Below are 22,448 nucleotides of genomic sequence, written 5' to 3' on the forward strand. Positions count from 1 at the left end.
TGCCATTGTCGCTGTCGGAAATGCCCGTTTACGTTTACAAACACCAGACTTAAGTTTAAAGCCCATCTCATGTATGCAGTTTCTATGAACATTATAATATTGCGTTTACGGCCCAATAGGGAATACAGCAGGATCAAGTAAATATAACGTGTATTGCTTATCCGTGGTGCATGTAAACCCAACAGCGTTAACTTAATACGCGTAAACATGGGATGGACCAACCACTTAGTTTCACTTTCGCATTTCTTGCCCTTTCGTGTTGAACAATACCTTCTGTGAACGTTCCGGAGGAGTTACTCCCCCTGTTTCCGTGTGATTTCCACAACCATCAATATATATGTTTTGACTTGATCTAGAACTATATAGGACTACAGGAATGTTGCGGAATGAGTGAGAGAGTGTTTTCTGTTTGATACCAGTCTTATTTAGCTAAGTTAAGTAACTGGAGCATTAATAGTAGTTCACATCAAAGCGACAAAATAAGTGTATTTTCAATATTTATCCCTTTATATTCTCCATTACTGCCATTGTGAATAATGCTAAATCTGTTCGTGTATCAGGAATAAAATGTTGCAATAATGCCTTTGTTGTTTTAATTAAGCACTTCTGATCTCATGCACGACAGCGTATAACCCACCTGTACTTCTCACACCTTTATGGTTCTAATTCACCGCTCCTAAAGCCACGCCCACAAAGAGACGCATGATAGCATATGTCTCCAGGCGGTATTTGATTGGCTAGAACAGGCATTCTCCCATCTTTTAAACAAGTTAACTGTTATCTAGTGAATGTGTAGTGTTTGACCAGCTATTTGAACAAGATAATGTGGTGATAATAGCAGGTGAGCACAGGATAACGTGCTGAAGATACATGTACACGTATCAAGTCCAGGGGCGCAGTGAATGATAATATGTCACGTGTTATCCACTAAAGTTCTTAACCTTCGACACATGGAGTTCGTGCATTGTGAATAGAATAATATGGTAACATCTGTGAATGAACATATGAATGTATATCAATATACATGTGAAAATATTTTCAATCCAATAGTTATTTATGTTGCAAGTTATTTCATAACAAACACCATTTTTGCTATTCAAAACCTTTATAAATGTATTAAGAATGTCTTTTGCAAAATTTGTTCGTTCCTGTCAAAAAAAATTAAAAGAATTATGAAGTAAAAAAAAATGAATACTATAAAAAATGCCTTCATATAGGCGTATGGTATAATACGATGAAGGCATGTAACATAATGATTGCTATGATTGCATACAGCAACAAGGGTAGAATTTTTCTTTGTTCATACCAGAAAGTTGTTAACATACGCCTATATTTGTGTCTGAATCGATTACTGAACATATTGATCTGGTGCCAATTTAGCTTAACTTTTTTGTCGGCCGTAACACACACAGATATAATATATGCACCATTTATTGTCATACCATAAAGCATTGTAACAACTATTTGTTGTTTCCAACAGTCAAAACACTCCTTTATTATTGGTTCTTGGGCATGTGGATGCTTTGTTGTGTTACCAGGAATCCTGACATCCTTTATCCACGCTGCGCTTTGGGTTACACGGCGACATTCTCAGTGTTGCGTCACAGCTGCACGGATGCAGTTAATCGCATTGTTTCTAATCGCATCTCGGTTGCTTGGCAACGCAAAACAGGAGCTCTGGCGTGTGATATTAGACTGGCTACAGCGTGTAATTCTCCCGTTGATAACCCGTCTGTGTGTAGTGCGCACTCCGCGGACACGAGACACAAGGAGTTGTCACTGGGTGTGCAATTGTACGTATTTATGACAACCTTGTATTTTAGACAATGAGTTAAAGCAGAAGGCGCCAGAAGCAATCTGATATTTGTCTTTGATGTCTTTGAATTACAGAGACAATTTCTCTGAGTGCTTCAGTAACAATGTGAAGAAGGCAAATTTAGAAATCGGAATAATTTTTCCCATAATAAATCTAGTCAAACCGTGGTATAATGTTTTCTTCAGATCCAGAAGGAAACAAAAATAAGCATAATAATTGCTTGAATCGTTCTATTTTAAGCATTTTTTATAAAATAGAGGTTAAATTAACGAGGTTCTAGTTTTCGAAATATTGACCTGAATTGTATTAAAACAGGTTGCCTCTAGCATGACTTTGTTATAAAATTAAACCCTGAAATTCATGTCATCTATAAGAAACTTAAGTAGTAAACTGAAACATACATGTCTTACGTTATGGGTATTAAAACGAAAGGAAAGCGTTTTTGTATACTTCTTCGTCGTAGAATTGACAAGATTATTGGATCAATATCTTTTAAAAAATAATTAACACACGCAGATGAATAAATACTCCGAAGTCTTGTAGAGGTCTGTCTCGAAAATATATAAGCTACCAAAGGGGCGCATAAAGCTGTGTGTTAATAGATCTGACTATCTCTAACATGCACATAGAGAAAAATTTCAATTTTATGTTGAGATTTTATTGTACATACTGTTCATAAATAATACCCACATTTAACGTTTAACTTTATTTACCATAATACTGTCACTTCTGGATTTTATGTTAAATTAAGAAGAATAAATTGTAAGCTACTTCAGCGTTACATTTGTTTTAGTACAGGTATATATCTTATGTTGTGCACTGAGTTTATCAAATGATACAACAATCGACAAGGTGACGACGAAAGCGAAAAAAAATGTTTGTGTGACCTTCAATTTAATAGTTTGTTATGTAAAAAATTGCCTAGAAAATATTTAAATGCATTGTTTGGCCATTCAAATATTACCCGTATTCGGTTGTGTTGTAGCATTAGTTAGGTTATGATTTTGCCGTCACAGAGTATCTATATGAAACAGGGCCTACAGCAGCCTGTTTCCACGCCCATTTTAGTGTGGTTCCCAGGCAGCGCACGTGCATGCCAAAAATCTGTTGCCGTATTTAACTTAACCATTTATCACCGCAGCGATATATACAGCTGAGGGTTTTTGATACACAGACTTCAAAGACTACGGATACGCAGATAACATACCAATATCACAAACTCTCCAGTATTTACAGTTTGTGGAAATATTCAACCCTGTTCAATGCGATAGGAAAACCCCCACTTTAAATCTGTCAGTTTTGCAACGCGTGTTTTGATAACGTAATCAAACAAAGAACTGTTAGTTTGTAAATTAAAATAATTTACCGATTTTGCAAAAATATACAGCAATAAATAACAAAAATAATGAAATGGTTGTCGCTGAAATTTCAGATTACCAATGTCAGACTTGCAAAAAGTGATTAAGCATTTTTTGTTGACACCTTGAATTAAAATAAAAAGTATTTTTAAAAATATTTAACGTTTTTATGTACCACATATTTATTAATTTGAGACAGAAAGTAAAGAATTATTTTACTTTCTTTTTGGAAAATACCAAATTCAAACTGTGGAGTAAAAATACAAAATATTTCATGTCAAAACTTTATTTCATGTCAATATGGGATGGGTTGCCTTCCTGCATGCTTTTAATGAATGCTAAATCCTAAATAAAATTATTTCGGTTGTACGAATTTATTGTGAGTGATTTAAATGTTAATTATCATTTGCCACCAACAGAAATTAATGTAAATACATCTATCCGCAAAAGGTTTATGAACAAAAAGCCTATGCAGCGTGTTGATCAAAAGGTTATGTTATGACTGAAATAATTATTTTGTCAAACAGTAAAAATTATAATAGATACATTTTTTACTCGAATAATTTTCAAGGTAAACGCTGCGAAAACAGTTTCAAATTATCTTTTTAACGAACTTACTTTTTGTATTATCCTATATATACAACCGAAAATTTTTTGAAATTTTTTTACATGAAAATGTTGCCACGAAAATCTTTTTAATACCTGCGTTGGAAAGCACGTCAAAATTTGACGTCCTTAAATACATACCTCTATAATAATGCAGAAAACCCTAGAGTAATATGTCCGATATGAAGGCTAGTGTAAAGAGGTCACGCATGGTGGGTTTAACTGGGATGAGAGCAGCGGAACGAACTCATCAGCGGAAAGACAGTTAGACGGCGAATGTACTTCTTAAAAGATTCCCTCAACATTCAAACACCCTCGAATTTCGGCCTTTGCTGCGCTGTGAAGATGTTTGGTGAAATATCTTTGTACATTCCACATGGGGGGAAAGAATTGTTGTTCGTCTCGACAGAACGCGTTTGTCATTGTGGCTAAAACCCCGGTACTAGTATCACAAATAATAGCCGATGTAAAACGCCTTTTCATTGGACGAGAGCTTGATATTATTCCACCGTGCCTAGAATGGGTTTACCATCACAGTAAAGCTCGAAAGTAGTCCCGGTTAGCCGCAATGAATAAAGTAGCCCAGGCGTTATATTTAGAGTCAGCTTCAAAGGTCGTTCTTGCATGTCTTAAATTTTGAAGTAAATTGTCGAGAATTCCTTTGCAAATTTTGCCTAAGCCTATGGGCTGAGGAGCAGTATCGTTGACCGGGACCCTGGGTGAAGGACTGTCATTGTGAACAGGTGCCGTCACAAAGGTGGGTACAGTCGAGTTTATGTCACATATCGAATAACTCATCTCTGTACCACACAACTTCGTATATCACTTTTTATTGGCTTTTTATGCTCTCGCTGCCGCACTGTATTACACATAATGAGAGGATCATGTCGAAATCTCGACCCGTTCTTTTTCAGCTATTTGTATATGTGTAACGCCAGAAGCCGGGGAAAGTTGGGTGTACAAAATGAAGGGAAAAAACGATAAGAAACGAATTCTTTTTTGTCCCAGCATAAATATTGTCGTGTAGATTGCAATGTGGTATAAATTCCACCAACTGGAGGATAATTTACTCCCGAGGCAAATAATATATCAAGGGATGACAAACCAATTGTCATCTGCAGCACAGTTATTGTTAGTTAACAGGATAAAGGCATGAAGCGAGCAGCTGTAAACCACAGCCATTAACCTCTCTATAAATTATGACGAAACACGGACTTGTTATTATCCTTTGCCTCAATACTTCTCTATTACGGGGAAAGCGCGGACTTCTGAGAGGACTATCGGTACAATTTCATGGGTGTCAAGGCGCGAGGAATACAGACAACCTTAAATGTATAAATGATCACACCAAGTCCGATGTAAGTCTTGTCCTCTGTTATCGAGGTACCGGACTAGAACAATCATACACACATCAATGGAAATTGTCAGCTGTTATTGCGTTTAATCGATATTGGTATATCTATGAACAGAGCCATTTATCAACCTTTTTTGTCTCCTAATGGCCTTTTAATGTTGTATATACATGGAATCAACCTTTGGCGGGCTGGGCTGACTGATGTTCCACTGGGAATCAACAATGAGTAAAACAAGGGAAGCTTTGTTTTAGCTTGCGATCGAGTGTGTTATGACTGAACATGGATACGCTTGTATATTAGGGCATTTGTCTGGGGACATATCAATTATATAATATTACATTACCCCCCCCTAAATACCAGGTCCAATCTTTCTCTATATTGATGTAAAAAGTTGTAACTTTGGCACATCAGCGTATTTTGCAAACCCGAGAGAGTCTATACCACTGCGGTGATACATCTTACGAAAACGTGTTATAAAAATGTAGGAAAATATCTATTTCGTTAACCGAACCGAACCGACTTTTGACAGGAGACATTCAGTCAGAAAATGTGTTGAAAAGCTTTTAATCCACTTTTTAAATACTGAAGTAAGTAAAGTACTGGTAAGCAAAGAGTACGAAAACATAGTATGGGGATTTTGAGAAACAGATATAACACACAAAAGACAACGAATTGTCATAAATCTAAAAAGATCTATAGTAAAGTGTAACATATAGTACGTATTAATGGCATCTGAACGTGTTGCAACTTTGAAACTTGCATCACCTCGACGCTGACTTTTCTGTCCTATAAAATAAAGATTGCAGATAAAAAACGTGAAGTAACATCCCTATATAGCTGTATATTTGTTATTTTGAAACGTTTTAATTGTGAAGCATTTAAAACTGTTTTAAACAATACAGTTGTACAAGTCGTAAGACGGAGGTGAAACCTTTAGCTGTGTATTTGTGACTTTTAATCCCATTTGTTGTGAATCATTTAAAACTGTTTTAAACAATTTACAGTTCACTGCTGTAAAGGTCGTAAGACAGAGGTAACAGCTCTAGATATGTATTTGTTACTTTTAATCACATTTATTGTAAGGCATTTAAAACTCTTTCAATCAATTTACAGTTCACTGCTGTAGAAGTCGTAAGACTGAGGTAACAGCTCTTGTCATATATTTGTTAATTTTAATCACATTTGTTGTTAGGCATTTAAAACTGTTTAAAACAGTATACATTAAGTCGTCAGACTGACGCGAGCATGCCATGCAAATAACTGTGTACAGTATCAAAGTATACCATGATCCACCAGATCTGTTTTGCATGGTGTACTACGCTGTCGCTATCAGACATATCAACAACCAGTACACATAACTACACCTGCTGATAATAATTCAATCTGATTGATTTTGACCTGACTGCTGATGTCCTGCCAATAGCACATAGCACAACAGAGCGTGAGATATGACAATTCTACAGCACGCAAATTGCCGCCTGTTCTTTGATGTGGGACTTATCCTATTTGTTTATGAATGAATGAGATGAATAAATCATAAATCTGAAGAAAAAAAAAGTCCCGTAGGGAGGATAGCACTAAGGGGAGTTCAGCTACAAATTACGTTAAATGTTCTCCTGGAAAAGGCGAGAGTTGTTAAATAAACGACTGTCAGCTAAGGCCAATTGTTACAAATTGTACCGTATTGCCATACCTTGTTTGTGCAATGATATTTGCTTTTTTCTCTATGATTTATGCTTTAAAATAGCCTCGTATGAAGGCAGCTGACATACAATTGTCCACAGTATAGGTTGTATTTATATATTCCTACTTATTTAAAAGTTTATTATTGTTTTAAAAATCTAAGAAGCTGTGTATGTAACGTCGCTATGCAAGCGTCACTAGAAATGAGAGGTATCCTATCACACTGAATAAAGAATAGAGCAGAATGGGAGTGAGAAAGTTATAAATGAGTGTGAACTAATGCAGTGTTAACTGTGTAAGATACTGATGCTCCTGATACTGATTCGACGCACACGGAGCTGTAACTACGACCAGATTCTTCACGTAGTAGTTCTTGTCTACAGCACCGGAAGTCATCAGGGATCTGGAAACGAGGTGCCTGAGCGTGAACTGTTAATTTGACTTAAACTCAATTATTTAATTGCAGCCCTGCAACGGTTCATTCAAAAAGTCTATACGAGTAGCTGAGCTAGATTTTAAATAGACCGCAAACATGTTCAATTCCGGGACTTGTCCAGTGTGTCTTCATGTTACCTTCTACAACCAACTTTAAATATGTGTAATTTAAGAAACTGGTAAATATCTACATATATATGTTTATTAACCAGCTAATCAATTATGTGAGTCGTCAGGATGTGCGAGACATCTAACTAAATCCATGCCTCACTTCGTTAAATATAGATATATATTCCCAAAATATTGTAATCATTATTTAGACATCATCAGATTTTAATGCCATGGTAAAACTATAATCAGAGGAGCGTTCCAGTAGCATTTAATGAATTAGATGGTTTGCTAACAGACTCACCTACAAAACTGATCATTTCCTTGGCGGTCTATACATCTTTTTTCCCCACAAGATAAATACTGTGATAAAATAAAAAGGTTTTTTGTGTGGATAAAGCCTATACGATGGGTATCCTTTTTCTCTTAAGGACATAAGACATATTCCTTTACAAGGCACCCTTCAGCTTCACGTACAGGACGTTCATAGATCAGACAAAAAGCTTACTATTTTATTCATCACCTCTGCGCATTCGGTGTTAACACTAATTGTGTAGACGCAATTACAGCTAAGCTACTCTGGGTATTTGACGAATGCTTATCCTGTCGGGCGTGCACTCAGGGAAAATGTCTTGCTCTCGCCACAAGATCTGAGTTACAGTCATGTTACAGGTAGTCGGATTTAGCTGTACTTATACCGGACATGTTGTTCAAAACGCAATAGTTGTATGCAATTTATCCATGCTTTATGTATGGGAAGTGTAATGAGGATGATCCAAATTGATAGATGTTGTTATAATAAAGGAACCCCCAAAAAAGTTAAAACAAGAACCGTTCTGTATCGCTGGGCCACGCACTCTGCGCAGCAAGCCTGTGTATCAGAACAACGGATTGGATCCGCGCACTTGGTTGTTTAAGCTTTTAAGTCATTAATGCGTCATGGTGAAACTGTATACAATGTAGTTTAGCCAGTTTACTGTGCAATGCTGGGTAGTGTTTGTGTTATGCAAGTCTAGCTTCTACATTCATTTAACCCGGCAGTCTCAGGTTTACATAAAAGGTTACATAATAAAGCACAATGGAAGTATTGCCTTTATAATGGACGGTGTTATTAGTAATGCTGTGTGTAGTTTATAGCGCCTAAACAAACGTCAGGAGCTTGATAACTTTTTGTTTCGCCTAATTAAACTCCGCCAACAGAATATGGATGGGAAAAAGTCACAAAGGCTGTATGTCTATTTTGGGAGGGCTACGAGTGAATGCATGGCGTTTGGGTTCTGCAGATAAATACGGCGGTTTTCGAAACCTTAAAAACCGAGGAAGAATCAGTGTTGGTTTGGGGACAATTATTCAAGACTTGTCACTGTTTTTTCTCGCTCGAGACATTGTATTAAGGCTGATAGAGTTGAGATAATTTGCACACAATATTCCCACCAGGTTCGCCAAAGTCCCAAGGTGCGTATAAACATGTCCAAAAAAATCAGCAGTGCCAGGATGAGTCCGGGTAAGGACAAGTCTTCAGTTGCTGTCTACCCGACCTTTCCTGACAGCCAGCTGCACCGACCTTAGACAGCCTTGACGCAGAGTTCCATTAAGCCGATTTCTTTACCACACAACCTTTATTCCCCCCAAGATGCCTTAAATGTCACTCAATGCAACTGCCAAGTAACACGGTGCCAGCACTTTCCCGTTAAGGACTCGGGTCCGTGAAACCGTTTGGGTACCAAGAGGTAAATGTAAACAAACAGTCCCCATCTGGCCAATGCGTTTATGCGTGTATTTATGGAACACCTAAACAAATGTCTACCTCAGCCAAAGTTTGTTAAACAAGGTTCTTAAGGGTTCCGCCTTGGTAGGACTTCTCTACTTAGCTGTACGGGAGAGGTTCCGCGGACATGCGATTGGTATTAGTCATTGGTATGGACAGGACAGGAGAATGTGAAAACGAAGGTGTAGTACTTGCTTTGTCTCTAAGGCGTCTTAACGAAGGCACGTGGACATTCATGTTTAGATGCAAAGGTTTGCCCTCTTATCCGTTAGAGGGGTTTAACGACCAGATACCAGTCAACGAGTCTTCATCTTGGTCAACCGATTTATTACAGCGTATTGAACAGATACTGTAAAACTCCATTTAGGCCACGTGTCTAAAGACTACCCCTTCCAAACGACTCTCCTCATTATGCTTAAGGTGTTAACGTTTGTTGTTCTGCTCTGTTATAATATGTGTAGTTACAAAACATTGGTGTTAAATATGTGCATTGATTGTATTTTTGGTACTTCGAGGTGATGGTAGAATAAGAGAGTTAAATCCGGAGTTCTTCGTCACTGAATAATTCAGAAGGATCACGACAAAGCTTTAGGTGTGTAGATCAAAGTGACCGACTTGGGCGTTATAAAATCCTTGTAACTTTGGGTTAATCCCTGGTCCCAGCAGAAAACGACACCATATTTGCTCGGCCATAAATATTGTACTTTACGTTATCAGTGGCAAGAAGTAATCCCCAGGCTTTTGAAATTGGCCTTATGGTTTATTGGCACATGGAAATTATGGCATGGTCGCTGTCCAAGATCAGGGTAAGCCATTCACAATCCTCCTTCGCACTCTCCCTTGTCTTCTAGAGGGCATCCAGTGACAGCTGGGGCAAAGTGGTCATATCTCCCGGAGCATTCTCCCGGGAGGTCCACCAAGTTTTTATAACATTATCTTACTCAACAGTTGCCCAGAGTTTGAAACTAGAAAGTTGGGAAACACTTTCACAGGTTTAATAAGAAGTTTCCTTTAACCTTGATTACCACTCTCTAGCAACACGTAGACAATTCTTGCAAGACTCCATTTCATGCTTGAAAACAATCTAATCGTTATCTAGTGGCTTGTTTAATGAAAATTGCTTACAACATTCACATGTCTGAGATGACAAGATGAGGATTTTATTTTAATTCTAAGTGTTGTTATTTTAAATTGACGCATAAAGACATTATAATCACAGGCGGAACATCAAATTTTTTGTCTAGGGGAGATAATCAAGCAATTCGACATAATGCTGAACGTGATTTTGTTATCGCCTAGGCCACTGAAATTTTTAAAGTTGTTCTGTCGATCAGTCAGCCCAATCAATCGGTGTATAAATGTTTTACATTCAAAGACATATGAAATATATAAGGTAAATGTGGTAAAAGGTATTTCTCTGCATATTTTCAGCGTCTTCATACATTCCATGAATAGGCCTAATTAAAAAGAAATTTCCATACATCAATAAAATTAATAGGCCATACCAAAAACGTGACGTTCCACTAAACTTAGCTTCATTGGTTATGCTATAATGCCGTAACATGAAGATTAAAATCATAACACTTAAATGAAGTTGTTAACTGATGCTATCAAATTTGTGAGGTAGGAGAAAAAAAGTGGACATAATTAAATCGAAATCACTCTATCCCTAATTAATTATTAGGCGTACAGTTTCTAGCCACACTTTGTAAATCTCTCTATCAATGTAGTCAAAAGTGGACAACTGTAGCGTATTCGAACGCGTTTCAACGATGGAAGGGAGATAACTTTTCACTTTCCTTGACAAAAAATGACCAAGAAAAACTATCGCTCATCATTCTGACAACTTTTTTTCTGAAGAAAATGAAACACTAAAACCTCAGTCCCTTGCCACTGTCGACAGTCTATAGGTTGTTTGTAATGACAGTGTCAATAAGTTTCGGTCTTCTAACACATTTTCTTCTACAAAATTCTCCGTGTGAATCGTCGATTTTCCACGCTGTCTACCCATGTGCACAGAGCTAATCATCTGACTAATTTAGTTTACCCGTTGAAATTTCCACGTTTATAATTAACCACATTCGAATAAAACGCCGTCTCCATTTTTACCATACTGCGAACGAACACTCCGATGACTGGCCTCAATTTTCTACTTGTGTATGTGTAGAGTTATCTATCCCTCACACCAATTTTCTCCTGCCTTTTATCATAAAGATTGCGTAGCACCGCCTTTGTTAGAGGGTATATAATTTTCTTTTGACGTCTGGCGGAACTGGGTGCCTGTCAAATCGTGACAGGTAGAAACATGTGATTTTCTGGCCGTCAGGTAGATGACCCTGAATAAAGAAAAAAGAAAACTCCAAGGCATTTAAAACAGGATTTCGACCCGGCTGAGACTCGACATACATTCCCCCTCTGACCTTAGCGATACCCATCAAGCGTTTATCCACGACTCAAGAAACACCCGCGAAATCCGAGGCTGACTTCTTCTAGGGGTCTATTGTGACGGTACACAGGGGTATCCATCATGGCGAAGTCGTTTATGAAGTGCTATCTTGATTAATATAACTGTTGATGCGAGGGGCAGCCGCGAAATAGGACGGGCCCGGTTGGAGTGAGGCCAGGTACACCGCCACATGACTTAACTCATGGCTCTTGCTGGTACAGCTACTCACAAACGCTCGTATATACAGCAATTAGGCGAACATAGAGACTAGCTTGTAACTTTGTATTAAATTTTGTTTCACAAGTGTGGAAGTTCTACCAAGGCTCAGGTCCTGTAACTCGGTCGTACTTCCATCAGATTAAAATACCCATAGACCCTTGCATTCTTCTGATTAGGAACATTCCGAAATGATATCGGCTATTTTTTTTTTGCAGTTTCGCTGGATCCAATCAACGCCAGGCGTGTGGGTCAAGTCCGTGATTGATCACTTTCTCATTGAAATTGGCAGTGTGCCCCGTCTTGACATGTTTATTTGACATGAATTTATAGCTAGCTACCCATCCAAAATATGGCTAACTGCGCATGTCGGAAAAAAGTGTACCATAGTTCGGCAATTGTGAACTCCTGACCCGTTAAATTCAACCCGAGGTAGGCAGATGAAAAACTTTGCATTCACTTAAGAAAAGGATATATTCTGTATTTGGAATTTATTCTTATTCCTACAACACTTTCCTCATATCCTTAAGTGAAAAATAATCACACATTTAGCAATAATCCCAATTATAGTTATTAACTTGTCTACTAATTCATTTCAAATAATTTATGCAATAAAACGTACGAAAATTATTATGCACACTTTAGTAGTTAAACTACCAAATTAAATGCAGAACATGATGATTTTCACCTTTTTGTAAGAAAGATAGACATAGAAAATAAAATTGTTGTACATGTTTATCAGTATTTAATATTTTCTAATTTGTGGTAATGTTTTCGTTTCTGTAAGAACCGAGGTTGTATGAACTAATAATTAAAGGAGTTAAAATTACAAACGTTCCAACTCACAGTCGTGCTTTTGTTAGTTAATACATGATTAAGCCATGTTTTGAAAACGACATCTATGTCGCTCTTCTTTAAATCTCACTAAAAGCTGTGTCTGGATTTTATTGTTATTTATATTTGATAAAATATTGATTAGAATTTGTCGAATACGATATTCTAGATTTAAGGCAATACCAGTTACCTACAACAACTATTTTCTCGTCGGTGAAAACTAAATGTTACGTCCATAATACGGCAAATATAACAAAAAGTGAAGACATGTCCACGATGAGAACTCGTAGTACTACAGCAGACCTTCGTGTGAATGTACACAGAGGCCGTAAATTATCGTTGTGCAAGAAGCGCTTTATTTTCCCATTGCTACAAGCTTTTCATTGATAGTTCCTGTAACGCGCCAGCGACATGCCCGCCAGCGGTTCCATGTTAAACGGCTATAAATGACAGTGGGCTGTGGAGAGTTGGCTGATTTTATCGCCACTAAGTAATTTTGACGCAATAAAACAAGGCTATTATTAGGCAAAAAATCGCGCTTGCAAGGACCGGGAGGAAAAATCGTTGTTTATTGGACATGGTTTTCCTATTTTTTTTTCACTCTTGATTTCCCACAAATAAATAACGTCACAGACCTACATTTGGAGGAGACGGGCCTGAAGTTGTAGCCTCGATCTGCCGGAGATATAAATCAACATGGCGGTGGAGAAAGCGGTCGCCATTTTGGGGGAATAGGGTGAAAGGAAGACCGTTCTGGCCAGGGTCCCGTACGCCCTTAGAAAATTAAGGAAATCTCTTTCAAAATGTAATTGTGGTAGTGGCGAAATGACCGATTTCAACGGGGGCTCCTTCTCCCTTTTAATTTGCCGCCGATTTATGTCCTTTGGGATCACAGAGGTCGTATATTTTCGGCCATTCATGGGCGTTAGTCGATTTTGCCTAATTTTCACCCAATTTTTCGAAGCCTCCGGGACTTAAAAGCGATTGAAAGGTGCTTCCAGTGAAATACACCTTTTGTTAAAAAATTGTCTTGATTAAGATAAAGGTAGCAAAAAAGACGTACACAAGCCCAAAGTCGAGACTGTCCTATTAAACACGGCTGTTATTAGGCGTTCTTAATAAACTGGTGGCGCGGGGGAACGGGACCGAAATTCTCCATATTTATGCTTCGTTAAACCCATTAAAACAGCGACGTTAACACCCGAAAAGACAAAAGATGTAATTTGTTTTAATTTCACCATTTCAGCTGGAGAGGAAGAGATTCTTGGCGTAAGGTAATATTTCTCTCTTTTTGTTTGAGACTGATTTCTGTTTTGCTGCTACGCTTCAGGATATAAAAAATGTCCACAAACCACACCTGTCTACCGCTTGGGCTACTCATTATTTAGACTAAATTAAGCTAATCAGTTTAATTAATGATCCAATCGATACAGTTTGAGATTATCTGATTACGGCACATTACTGTTCTTTAGAAAATATAGAGGTTAGGCCATATAGTATATGTTTTCACCTAAATTACATCATAGATTGTCTTTAGTAATCATTGTTATTCAACTTTTTTCATCATAGACGTGTAGCTCTCTCTTACCATTTACGCCTCACGAACTTTTAATGATATCAGTAATTTAACAAAGATATTTCACGTTACACTTACTGCACGCACTATTTGTTTAGTTCGTTCACTTGCTATAGGCACTTGTTACATGTACTTCAGTTGGTGTACGTTTTCCCCACTTTAATTTTTCCCACCAAACAATGACCAAAGTGGGGTTTTTCCCCGGCGTAATTTTATCAGCTACGACACTGAAAGGAAAATTTTTGAAAAACAAATAGATACATTGCTATTCCACTCGTGACATCCAGACATATTTACCTAGTTTAATAGTTTAATTTTGGCATTAGACAACCAAAGACCCAATGGGATTTTAAAGATGATTTCTATAAAACAAATAAAGCAGGGAAATTGTTAAATGGGGAAGATGTTGTTTTATCTTTCTTTGTCTTTCACAAATTTAATGTCGATCAAAAGTTTACTTCTTCATTGAGTTTTGACCAGAATGCAAATCTTATTATTCACAAAATCAGTAAATTTTAATAATAAAAAGCCCGTTGAAATTTCTGTTAATTTAATAGCGTATAAAATAAAAAGTGGTGAAAATGTCCCCTGGAGGTAGTCCAGTGGGGTAAATGTCCCTTGGAGGCCGTCCAGTGTGTTAAATGACCATTGGTGGCCGTCCAGCGCGGTAAATGGCCGGTTGGTAAAATGTCAGTAAGGAACGTGTTCTGTACTTGTGGAAAATATACAGTGGACAAAATGCCCCCTTCACCTCCTTTTTAATTACCTCACATCTGCAATGTACAAAATTAAAAAAGCAAATGCTATAAATAAAGTAAAAATAGGTATTTTAAACAGAGTATTGACGACACAAATATAATTATTGCATATTCACCTGAAGATCAGCAGTTACCAAGCGACATGTTTTGCTTGACGCTGATTTATTTATACCTTATCGGGCCACATAAATGTTTTGTAAAAATTGACAGGTTGTAATTTTTCAAACCAAAAAACCCTATCGAAGTCGAGAAAAGGAAAAATTCTTCCATATATGACGTTCATATTCCATTCCACTTAAGACGTAAATAAAAGCAGATGATTAAATAGTTCGAAAAACGCTTGCCAAGAATCTCTTCCTCTCCAGCTACCGTATAGCATCGGCGTGTATAGTGTTGACCGTCTGTAACTGATTGGAGTATTCAGCTAGGAGTTCATCTTTTATGAATTGCGATTATTATCTCGCTTATGCCCTTGCTCATGTGTAACCGTTTGTTCACGTTCGCCTTTTTTTATTTTATTTCTTCGCCTTTTGCTTCAACCCAAAACAAACTATGAGCATAAACGTCAAGATTATCGCAAAAGTTCATGAAAAGATTCATTCTGAGGTCACACAAAAGCATGATGAATTTATAGATGTATATGCCTCTCACAACCTCTATACACATGCTCCTCGGTTAATAAAAAAATGCCAGAGTACAGCTGCGTTTTAATATATAATTGGCAGAAAAAGCAGACGAATACAGCGATAATGTCAAGACTTTTTAATAGCCTGAGTGCTAAATGTTAAGCACTATACATATATACAGCAGTGCAAAAATATCAAGGATTACGTGTTGGAATTGTGCCTTTCAAACGTCTGGCGGAGCTGAATCACTTGTCATTTTAATGGACACCAACTGCAGTTATTTGGTGGAACCAATTCGAATTACGCCACGTTCCATCGACAGGTATCGATTGATAGCACGGCGAAACAAAAGACATGGCAGCTTGACTGGCCATTGAACCCCTGGAATAGCTTCGACGAGCCACTTTGTAATTTTGACACCTTACTGTAACCATTGATAAATTAGGCACAGTGGATGAGCATCTATCCCTGCTCAGGAATGCTCATGGCCCAATTAGGCAGTGCTGACGTCCCCGCCAGCTTTGTTTCCATATGTACGTGCCACTGGCGTGCTAAAATGGCTTAAACTTGCTAAAAGACAGTCAACTGATTTTCTCACTTGGGCCATTATCCGACATGGGATACTTTTACAATAGCATCCCGCGAACATTTCTTTTTATTTATTACGTCTTCTTAATCTGACGAAAAGCATCGAGGGCGTTCTTTAGTACCTTAAACATTAAGCCTTTGTTTTGTACCAAAAGGTAATGTGAAGACCAAAGCTATCTATTTAAAAGCAAAGCTGACTCTTGGAAGCAAAACTGTCAGCGGTGTTTCTGCTTCCGTCAGTAAGTGCAGTCTTTGAAACAGATCGGACACGTGTGAATGGAATCACCGAGTACATGAAGTAGTTATCATTAATTTTTACTGATGACAGCATTACAAAGTGAAATTTCATCCACCTGGCCTGAATCAAGATTCGTTTCATAGACAGACAGTACGTTTTCGGGCTAGGCTGCATTTACTACTTAATCAAATGATGCTTCCAGAACCAATCTGTGAAACCATAGGAAGGTTTAGCTGTCGCATGGAATCACGCCGAGGCGCCAAAATACAACAAAGAAAGATCCCAGTGACCAGCGTGTGTCTAACTGTTAATGGTTAGGATAGGGGCCTATACAAGACTGGCACCAGAACTGACGAGTGTTTGTATAGTTAGGTAATCCTCTAGATAGGGACGTCCCGACAACTGCTGATGGTGACTGACCACTTAGAGACCAAGATTGTCCACAGGCAGTTTTATTACTTACTGTGACCGAGCCATGCTTTATTACAGACGCCATTTGAACATAAACGATAAATTAGGGCGGGGTTGAGGGTTAAATGTGTCCATTAATTGCGTAAGCCGCGGAAGCTGCAAAACTCATGCTGAGGTTGTGATGGTCTGGCCTAAAGGAAAACAACGTCATACAAATGTTGTCAGCGCTAGTGATTTTCTACTGGTTTCCAAAACCAATGATCAAATATGAAAATAATTTCACATAATGTCACATTTCTCATTATTACTAAAATTATGTTCCATATTTTGATAATTCCCAGGAATGAATCAATAAACTCACTATCATATTTCATCACCAATTTGATTAATGTTTTCCAGTAAAGATTTGTTCAAGTTTAAACACACAGAGGACGATAAGAACATACGCCAAAATTGGTCTAAATTGGGAAATTGCTTAAATAAAGGGATGACGACATATTGCATATTGCACAGTGTTTTTAAAAGAAAAGGGTATAATTCTTAAGAAATACAATTCTGTGACTGGTTCCAAACTGTGCAGTTTCTAAATGTCAGTGTTAGTTACATGATTAATTCTGGATCACATGGTAATATATTTTGCTACAAATCTGGTTCTATATAAACTATCAGTTTTATAAATATCAGTTTCCCTTTTATAATACATCTGGCATCACATCTTATTATACTTTGCTACAAGTTGTCTTATTACCAGTTTAAGTCATAGATTTTGAATCGAGCAGTGTGGACAGTTTCTGTTAGTCGTTGAACTTATCGCGCAGCTTAGCCACGGTGCCAGCAATGTTATCTGCGAGCATCCTAATATCTGGAGTTTATCTTGAGGAATTGAAAATAATCTGGCATATAGACGTTGTCAGCTGAATTCTAGGGTGAAACTAAGAAAGACAGCCTGAGTTATTTACGATGGGAGTCACCCAAGCGTCTGTCCGTAAGAGTTAGGGGGCATGCACTAAACTATGCCACACTGAAAGCTAAACCTGTCATTCGGTGACCATTTGGAAGGTAGCTGCGGGCTATGAGTAAACTAGTAGTACGTATAGACTATGCGGGGCATGATTTCATAAATCAAGACCATTATCTTTAAACCAAGTCCTAAATTGCCCAGGAAGTAACCATCTAATGGGGCGGGGACTTCACGGAGATGTTCTCCTTGAGAGTCAAGCGCATGTCAAATGGATTGGTCCAGCAACAAATTTATTGCCTGACTTATGCAACAATGTGGGAGCTCCATTTTGAACAGAAGACGTAAGAGACATAAACATAAATTGTCAGCTAGAAAGACATATTGGGAACATTTGCATCTTGATAAGTCTCATAGCTTCCAGCCACGCGTCCATGTCACATTCTTCTGAATAACTTAAGTCACCAGACCACAAGAAGTTCATTCAGTATCTGAAAACTCCGTCATATAAATGGCGAACCGGTAGTTATACTTCTGTCCGTTATGTTAGAAATTCCAAAAGGCTTGAACAAACCATTTGTAACCAAAAGCCATGTTTTTTTTGTGAAATGACCAAGATAACATCACAAAATGTGGATAAAGTTTCTATTAAATCCTTTAGCGGTTTCAAAAGAATGTAGGAGTTGTAGAAGTTGTTCCACATTTATAAAATGACCATAAACAGAATAACGACTATCTGCATGGATTCAGATTTGCCATGTAGATGGAGAGAGGTGAAAAATGTATAGTAGTGTGCTGAGACCTGCTAAAGCAAATAGTTGATGGTAGGTGAGCCTGTCTATAACACGTATACAATGTATGCATCTCAAAAACATGGCGGTAAACCGCATCTTACTATATACAGATATATATCTTAGGATATTATGCAAATGTGCTGGACAATGTATCAGTGTAAGGTGCAAACGCCTTATACAGTTGCCCACTTTCAACAGAGCATGAAAGGCGACTTTCTGCCACTGAACCGTTTGTGTCACTTAGTACCTCATCAGTATGGTACTATACCAGAAAAGCCTCTCATCCAATTTTCAGAGCCAGTAGTCGTCCTAGACTTCACTGAACTAGATCCGATGGTTCTACGAAACTAAAACCGACCTTAAGTATCTCTCGAAGGCAAGTCACGCTATCAAATGAAGACACCGTAACCGAGTGATTTGGCGATTGGATGTGGAGCAGACGACACATGGTTCTTCCTTCGTATCACAGCACAGGAAGAAAAAAGAAAAAAACGGCAACTTAAATCAACGTGAGGTATCAATGCCACCCAGTGGATAATTGCTTGTGTCCAAACTACTTCAAAGCATTGCGCTTTACATAACAGCTTAATAATAATATGTCCATGAAGACAGCGCATACATTTATAATTTGTTTACCTAAGACATAACTTCATTTCCAATTTACAATGTTTTTTGTCTCATACAGACAGCTGTTGCGCTTTACCCGTCAATTTTTTTTCCTGGACTCCTAAGTGACCTATTCGTCAATGTGGGTTGTCTTTTTTTTGTTTATTGTCGATACCTTTGACATTTGAAAATAATGGCATATGTAATATTCTCAGCAACACAGAATGGGGGAAATAGTGGTCAGACTTTGTTATTGCGCTGTTAAAGACGATATGTAAGCTAACTCGAGATAAATACCACTTGTTTTTCTTTACAATGACAGGAAATGTGTTCTACCTTAATGCCGGTTTACAGGGAAACAAATCACTAAACTAACGAGCGACTGGTCTTTTGTATCATTCATGTACCCGGATATTCTCCTTCCACAAGACTTGCAGTCATCACACAATAGAAAAATTCTTGAGGATGAAATAAATAAATAAATAAATAGTGACCTTTTCATCCTTAATAAAATGCATGTGTGGGAATTTTGAATTCGTCCTGATTTGCACGTTAGAAGAACGGTTGGAGGTTGTTAAAATTACACACATGCGAAAAAAAGAATAAAAAAGACTGTAAAGGCATTTCTAGACTTCCATAAGTTCTACCTTTTCAAAGACCTCTGCAGTTAAAGAAAGTAGATATTAGCTTTTTATCATGGGATATCAAGATTTTACAATCATCAATTTTAGAAAAAATGGATATAATATAGCGGTTAGTCATATGCATTAAATATATGAGTGATGTTTATATAAATATGTTGTAGTAGTGTTATGTCGTCAAACGAGCCTTAGTTCAAATTGTTATAGTTTTTTGTGTGCTCTTTACCACTTATTATACTTTTAGATAACTACTCTCAGTTAAAAAATCACACAAACATTTGCCTAATCAAGAACAATATATCATCTTCTTCTTTTCCAATCCTTAATTAGAAAAACCAACATATAGAATCGAAATAACAGAAAATGATCACATCGATTTTCTTTTAAATTTTAACTGAGTTTTGGTGTCGTTCGAAAATATTTTTATAAAAAAAATACGTAAACATATTCTGGAACACATTTCTTGCTACATAAAAAGCATGTGCAAATCCACTCAGGCAAGTGTTAATGTCTCTCCATACATATGGGTTCAGTATAAAAAGAAAATAAAATTGGACAACATCAAGGAACATTGAGAATATTTTAGTGGCGTAAATGTTTACTGGGCAGTATTTTTACTGTACATGTAGATCTCGAAAATCTCGTTGGTTGCATCAAAGTTATAATGAATCTTAAATAACTCTGCTAAATGGCATGACAATTGTTAGAGTTGCTTAGTGTCCAGTTGTATCTGCTTAACATTTGAAACCTCAGGGCTGTAGGCCATACCCAGCTTTCGCAGGACTAATATGTATTAATAAATACACCCTCACTCTCCCAGGTGAGCATGGGTAAGATCAGCGTTTGTATCCGCGAGCCTAACACAAGGATGGCAGGCCATCTGTGAGCTTATTTAGCTCAAGCCTGTGTTTTACTTAGGTTAGTCGCCGCCAGCGAGTAAGACCTCCCCAAAAAATTATGATGATAATACATGCTGTTTCTCGGCATGCTTCACAGCATGGGTATATATTCATTATTTTATATACGAATACGCTTCAAAATGTGACGCTACCATCTACTTTTTTTAATCGATTACACAACATTTATTTATTAAATAATCCACAGCTTTTAATACTGCTCTTAAATCTGTTAACAATACCCAGTAAATAAAGTGGTATAATAATTCAAATAATAATAATAAACTTTCATTTAAGGTAAATGTTATCTTTTCCCTTCGTTCTGACTATTATAATTGAAGCAAAGTGGATCCCCCAAAATTTGCATTCCATGCACTCTTAAAACCCAAATACAAACATCATAGTATCTAGTATCACTGATAATTTTATTCCGAGTAATTTTATTTTTATTTTCAAGAGATCTAGAATGTTTTTATATTAAGTAATTTTGTTCTTATTTTCAACGAAAATTGGGAATAAAAGACGATTTATTTATTTGGTGTTTTACGCCGTACTCAAGAATATTTCACTTATACGGCGACGGCCAGCATTATGGTGCGAGGAATCCGGGCAGGGCCCGTCGGAAACCCACGACCATCCGCAAGTTGCTGAAAGATCTTCCCACGTATGGCCGGAGAGGAATATAAAAGACGACAGCTAGCTTCACGTGTAAGAGCCGTTTGTAAATGCAAATGCTAACAGTTGTATGTCTATGCGTCGAAACAGACAACGTATACCAGCCGTCAATCAAAATGGACGTTCCAGGTTTCATGCTATAATATCACTGGTTCTTAACTCACAGGTTACATATATTAAATGGTGTTCTTTTTCCCATGTGCGAGTGTAAACATTTTTACACTCGCACATTATGTAAACATTTTATGTTTACATAAACATTTTCTTTACTGTACTCTTTTAAGTGTAGCTTACATTATTCGATATGTTTACATAAACATTTACCTTGTCATCCTCTCCATTTATCGCCAATATTATGCGCATATACGTTTTCCCTACCGAGCTCTCTACTTGTAGCGATCTCACGTGTTTTTTTTTTTTACGTTTACACGTTTTCCTTACAAGGAAAGCTCTCTGCTTGAAGCTTACATTATGTGACATAATGTTTCCATAGACATCAAGTCAAACATTTTTTGAGTTATACGTTCATGTCAATTTATTATGAAGTAGAAAATAGCAAATTTAACGCGTCGCGATGTTTAAGAAAAGATTGCATTATCAAATTGCAAGCAAGGGTCTCATATTATGATTTTTGCATATCTCTCACAATAGTAATGCAATCCACATGCACGGCTGCCATATATGTATAATTAAATATTACAAATAACGATCTATTCTGTAAAACGGTATTAATCTGCCTTTCTAATAAGTGTAGATCTGTTGATATTAAAACATGTTTTACATATGTCTGGCTTCGTATGTATTTTTGGCTGTCAAATTAAGGTTAGGCTTTAGCTTTTTTAAAAAATTATTAGGCATAATTTTCCCAGTTTGTTTTCTTTCAGATTTTAAAACGTAGGCTGTATGAAGGCGTTAATTGGTGTGAACGCACAATCGGTACATGCGCCATAACAGAAGACTTACAAACAGAAGACGAAAATACTCCATGCCATATTCTATACTTTAACATCCCTTTAAGTCTTTGTGAATGTCAACTGCTTGGCTGATTGTTATGGG

At 37.3% G+C, this 22,448-nt stretch overlaps 1 protein-coding gene across 4 annotated transcripts in view; it reads left to right on the plus strand.

Moving 5' to 3' along the window:
• Window positions 1–4,399: 4,399 nt before the first annotated feature.
• The window catches only part of LOC135461395 (homeobox protein Hox-A5), a 33,440-nt gene continuing 15,391 nt past the window's right edge, over window positions 4,400–22,448 (plus strand). Inside the window, exons 1-3 of one of the 4 annotated variants that reach the window (XM_064738462.1) lie at window positions 4,400–4,537; window positions 12,010–12,223; window positions 13,872–13,899. The gene's annotated coding sequence lies outside the window, so the exon portion shown is untranslated. The remainder of the gene's footprint in view (window positions 4,538–12,009; window positions 12,224–13,871; window positions 13,900–22,448) is intronic. The other 3 variants (XM_064738465.1, XM_064738467.1, XM_064738466.1) reach the window with 3 other exon arrangements.

Source organism: Liolophura sinensis, chromosome 1 (assembly GCF_032854445.1).
Source record: "Liolophura sinensis isolate JHLJ2023 chromosome 1, CUHK_Ljap_v2, whole genome shotgun sequence".
Lineage (NCBI taxonomy): Eukaryota > Metazoa > Mollusca > Polyplacophora > Chitonida > Chitonidae > Liolophura > Liolophura sinensis.